Raw genomic sequence first — 6000 nt, 5'->3', positions numbered from 1 at the left:
TTTCCTTCTTCAGGAGATCTTCCCAACCCAGGGATTGAACTCGGGTCTCCCGCATTGTAGGCAGACACTTTACCATCTGAGCCACCAGTGGAACTAGGATTCTCCTTAATCCCAATATTTCCTTCTAGAAATACTTCCTGCAGGGAAGTGAAGCTCTGCAAGTGCTGCAGGGCACAGGGGAGACTTCAGCTTTAATCTGCGAGGGCCTGGCTAAGGTTGAGAGTGCTAAATTGGCCAACTCCATCCTTCATTCAGGGCCAAGGAGGAAATTGGAAAGTCTGATCTTGAATTCAAGTGGTTTGTTCAAAGGTTTGAGAGTAGAAAATTCTCAAAAAATTACTGAGCGGGTTTCCAGGTGATATACTTATTGTAGGTGAGCTTGCTGGCATTGCCTGTACCCTGAAGTCACCCTAATTTGTTATTGAAATTAAAAAGTGGAAGAAAGACTAGTATCAGGGAATTTGACAGAGGTATTATTCCTTAACTAGGCTCACAGCCTTCGAAGGAGTCAGGGCCTCAGTTTAAGAATCCACTGAGGGCGTTTTTTTCCAGCTGAAATAAGCATAGATTTGAAGGGAGAGAGGCTTTTCCCATCTCAGTGACTATAGAGGCAAAAGACACAGAGCCCCAGGGTTGAAAACATCTGCCCTCTTTGCACCATGGAGGCTGAATTACCAGACAGAGCTCATCTACCAATGCAGCCTTGAGAGCCAGAAGCTTGGGTCTGCAGAGGGGAAATGGAAATGAAAATGTCTGCATAGGAGCACCCCCACCCCTACATGCTAAGTACGGAATGCCCAAATGAACCCTTTTCAAGATGATTTCTTCTGATTGTGTAACATTGCACGTGTGATTTGCTGTCTCCTTGAGAGTCTGAAAATGTTTCACTTGCGTGGCAAAATTGAAAAAGAGAAGACGGAACACGGTGTGCATCAGAGAGAGTCACCAACTTTTTGTGAAGTGTTGAATTCCACAGGATGAGGAGAAGGAATCACGGACAATTTGGTGACATGTTCTTTTTCCTTCTGCTCATGTTTGGAGATGAAGTTATTGCTGTTTATTTATTAAGGTCTTGAATGCTTAGTCACTCAGTCATGTCCAACTCTTGTGACCCCATGGGCTGTACTCTTCCAGGCTCCTCTGTCCATGGAATTTTTCAGGCAAGAGTACAGTGGGTAGCCATTTTCTTTGCCAGGGCATCTTCCTGACCCAGGGATTGAACCCTCATCTCCTGTGTCTCCTGCATTGGCAGGTTGATCCTTTATGAGCCATTGGGGAAGCCTTATTAAGGGCTTACTGAGTGCTGAATATATGCTGAATGCCTAGCATACATGATCTCATTTAATCATGGTCATAAACAGGCCCTGACAATGACAGCTGTTTTTGAGCTGGTGATATTATTCCAGCTGTTTTTGAGGTAGGTGATATTATTCCCATTCCACACATGATGAAGCTCAGAGAGGTTAAAAAACTTTTCAAAAGTCATGCAGCTAAAAGCAGCTACTAAATGGTCTGAACTCACTGGTGCACTCATGTAGTCATTCATTTCTCAGGTTCTCACTGAGCTTAGTTCTTTTTTTTCAAAATTATTCTATTGAAATAAAGTTGATATGCAATGTTGTGTTAATTTTTGCTGTACAGCACAGTGATTCAGTTATGTGTATATATATATTCTTTTTCAATTCTTTTCCATTACAGTTTATGACAGGATATTGAATATAGTTCCCTGAGCTATACAGTGGGACCTTGTTGTTTATCCATTGAGCATTGTTCTTAATTGCAAGAAATAGGAACCAATTCTGGTAGATTGTAGCAGAAGAGGAATTTATTAAAGGGGTCCTGGGATGCTTTTAGAAGTGCCAGGAGAGCTGAGGAGCCGGGTGTGGACACGTCACAGCAGGAGCAGTGGACACAGTGTGGCTGCCACTGTCCCTGCCATGTCCTGGTCACTTCCACCTTGCGAGGCTCACCCACTGGGGCAGGCTGCTGGGTGCTGCCTGCAAGCCCCAGCTCCTCCTCCATCTTAGGGTGGCTACCACCTTCCCCAGAGGTTCTGTAGGGCCTGCTTCTTGGCATTACTGCTTCTGGCTTCAAAATCTAGACAGTACCTCTGATGAATGGAGTGTGAGTATACAGTTTGCTCCAGAGCTGATAGATAGCTAAGAGACACGCTTCCTGTATGTGCATCAACTCTCCTGGGAGATGGGCTCTGTTCCCAGGACTCACAATGAGGAGCTCCCCAAATGTTGTAAAGATGTTCCGATGCTGGGCAGCTAGAGGAACACCTTTAAGTTCCTCTTTACATTGACTGCATGAATGATGCAGCTAGACGTGGTGGAGCATGCAAAGGTGGGTCCTAGAACCTGCCTGCAGACACCTCATCGACTCAGAATTCCCTTCCTTTCAAAGTGTGCATTTATTTGGCACCACAGTTTGCAAAGCCCTCTCTTCTCACTGTTTCCTTAGGTCATTCGGACAGACAGCCGTGCAAGGTAGACAGAAGAAGTGAAGAACTGAAGTCGCTCAGTCGTGTCGGACTCTTTGCGACCCTGTAGACTGTAGCCTGCCAGGCTCCTCTGTCCATGGGATTCTCCAGGCAAGAATACTGGAGTGGGTTGCCATTTCCTTCTCCAGAGGATCTTCCCAACCCAGGGACTGAACCTGCATCTCCTGCATTTCAGGCAGACGCTTTATCCTCTGAGCCACCAGGGAAGGTAGACAAAACTGATATTCTATTTCATCCTTGAAGAAGCTAAGAAGTTAGATGATGAGCCCAAGGTCCCCCTGCTGGTGAGTGGCAGAGTGGAGACTTGGCCTGTCTGAGTCCAGGCCTGGTGTCAGCCGGAAGCAAATGATCACAAATATCATGCTGCATCAATTCCTAGGCATGTGGTTTTCCCCTGAAATTTTTTTTTATGTGAACAAAACCAGCCTTCTTTATTTATTTTTAACTTTTCATCAGAGACATTTTCAATCATACACTAAAAGAAAATAACATAATAAGTTCCTATTACCCATCATTTCAATAATGATAACCTAAGGCCAATTTTGTTTCATCTATAATCCCCACTCACCCCCACCTCCACCTCTAGAATTTTATTTTATTTTAATTTTGTTTTCCAGAACTCCCCTGACCAGAGATTGAACTCATGCCACCTGAAGTGGAAGCATGAAGTCTTAACCACTGGGCAAGTCCTACCTCTCAGTGGTTTTTTTTTTAAAGCAAATAGGTTTCCCTAAAAAATGGGACTTTAAACTTAGTGATTACACATGTCACATGCCTGTTTCTTTTTCATCACCTCACCAAGACACCAGATATGATATGGCACCACTTTATGCCAGTTTGAAGTAGCACAACAAAAGTATCAACAAAGTCTCATTTTAGATGCTGATTACAAATTATTTTTTTTAAATACCAGGAATTGTGTAATTATTAAAAATTAAATAATTTCAGAGTTGGTAGGCTAGTAAGTCTGTCATGTTTTTGTCACCACCGTTGCTTAACAGAAATGCCTACCTACCTTCATGATCACTCCGCTTCTATGGTTTAGAATGGAACAATTATCGTGACTATTTTTCAGATTAACACTTGCCATTATTTTAATGTAAAACTGTTTTTAATAGCTCAAACAATGCCATGAAGTGCTGACATTTATGTTTAAAACTCTCTTCCGGGGACTTCCCTAGGGGTCCAGTAGTTAAGACTTTGCCTTTCAGGGCAGGAATGTGAGTTCAATCCCAAATTGAGGAGCTAAGATTCCAGATGACTTGTGGCCAAAAAACAAAAACAGAAAACAGAAACAATATTGTAACAAATTCAATAAAGACTTAAAAAGTGGTCCACATCAAAACAAACAAAAAACAAACAAACACAACTCACAGCCATATCAATAGCTCTGGAGTAGAAGTTAATGTGATAAATTGCTCTGAAGAAGGCCAGGCCCCACAACATCTGGCATTGTTTAGAACACTTCTGAATTCGGATGCATCTTGGAATCAATGATACGGCACAGTTTAATTGGCAACTTAAAAATTCCTGTCACTCTGCTTATTTAACTTATATATAGAGTACATCATGAGAAACCCTGGGCTGGATGAAGCACAAGCTGGAATCAAGATTGCCGGGAGAAATATCAATAACCTCAGATAGGCAGATGACACCACCCTTATGGCAGAAAGTGAAGAAGAACTAAAGAGCCTTTTGATGAAAGTGAAAGAGGAGAGTGAAGAAGTTGGCTTAAAGCTCAACATTCAGAAAACTAAGATCATGGCATCTGGTCCCATCACTTCATGGCAAATAGATGGGGAAACAGTGGAAACAGTGGCTGACTTTATTTTTCTGGGCTCCAAAATCACTGCAGATGGTGATTGCAGCCATGAAATTAAAAGATGTTTACTCCTTGGCAGGAAAGTTATGACCAACCTAGACAGCATATTAAAAGCAGAGACATTATTTTGCCAACAAAGGTCCGTCTAGTCAAGGCTATGGTTTTTCCAGTGGTCATGTATGGATATGAGAGTTGGACTGTAAAGAGGGCTGAGTGCTGAAGAATTGATACTTTTGAACTATGGTGTTGGAGAAGACTCTTGAGAGTCCCTTGGACTGCAAGGAGATCCAACCAGTCCATCCTAAGGGAAATCGGTCCTGGGTGTTCATTGAAAGGACTGATGTTAAAGCTGAAACTCCAGTATTTTGGCCACCTGATGCGAAGATCTGACTCATTTGAAAAGACCCTGATGTTGGGAAAGATTGAAGGCAGGAGGAGAAGGGAACGACAGAGGATAAGATGGTTAGATGGAATCACCGACTCAATGGACATGAGTTTGGGTAAACTCCGGGAGTTGGTGATGGACAGGGAGGCCTGGCGTGCTGCAGTTCATGGGTTCACAAAGAGTCAGACATGACTGAGCGACTGAACTGATGTCAAATAAGGAGGCACTTTACTTGAAGAAATTGCAGATTCTTTGGAATGCGGTCACTAAGACAGGGGTAGAAAGTGACAAGGGACAGGAGGAGAGCTTAGGGGGTGGCGGAGGGTGTCAGGGAAGGATCTGGTGAGAAGGTCTGCCACCCTCGGTCCCTTATCTGAAGCTCTAAATTCTAAAAAGCTCTGGAATATGAGTGTTCATTTGTTTTCTTCTTCCAAATTTGGAACCAAACCTAACCTGAACTAATGCAAAGTAACTTTTAAACATAATCTATAATGATAACTTTATTCTAGTCACTGTGAAGATCAATCTGTTTAGCTGCAGAAATATTCTTTGTTGATGGAGCATTATCCCAGTCCCTCATGGGGAGGGACAACAAGAGTTGTTGCCTACTTTTTTTTTTTTTTTTTTTCTGGTCATTTTTTGAAGCCTGTGGGATTTTAGTTTCCCAACCAAGGATAGAACCTGGTCCCTCTGCAGTGAAATCACAGAGTCCCAAGTACTGGACTGCCAGGGAATTCCCTGCACTGCCTTTATATTTTATTTTTAAACAAAACGTGTTTTATAATTTTTCTTTCTGTCCTTTGATATAGGAATTTCTTTTGACTTATTTTTGGCTCTGCTGGGTCTCGGTTGCTGTGTGGGGGCTTTCTCTAGTTGCGGTTCTCGGGCTTCTCATTGCAGTGGCTTCTCTCGTTGCAGAGCACAGGCTATAGGTGTGTGGGCTTCAGTAGTTGCAGCTCAAGGGCTCCAGAGTGAGAGCTCAGTAGCTGTGGTGCGTGGGCTTAGTTGCACTGTCCCACCGTGGAATTGTCCCGGACCAGGAATCCAACCCGTATCCCTTGTTTTGGCAGCTGGATTCTTAACCACTGGACCACGAGGGAAATCCCTGATGGCTGGATATAATTTAGATATGTGGAGACACGGAAGAGTTTTAAGAAGAGGAAAAAGCATCATCTCACATGGCGACAGAGGATGAGATGGTTGGATGGCATCAATGACTCAATGGACATGAGTTTGAACAAACTCTGGGAGATGGTGAAGGACAAGGGAGCCTGGCCTGCTGCAGCC

The sequence above is a fragment of the Bos javanicus genome, chromosome 5 (genome assembly GCF_032452875.1).
Source record: "Bos javanicus breed banteng chromosome 5, ARS-OSU_banteng_1.0, whole genome shotgun sequence".
Classification (NCBI taxonomy): domain Eukaryota; kingdom Metazoa; phylum Chordata; class Mammalia; order Artiodactyla; family Bovidae; genus Bos; species Bos javanicus.
Note: the sequence above shows the minus strand (reverse complement) of the source record.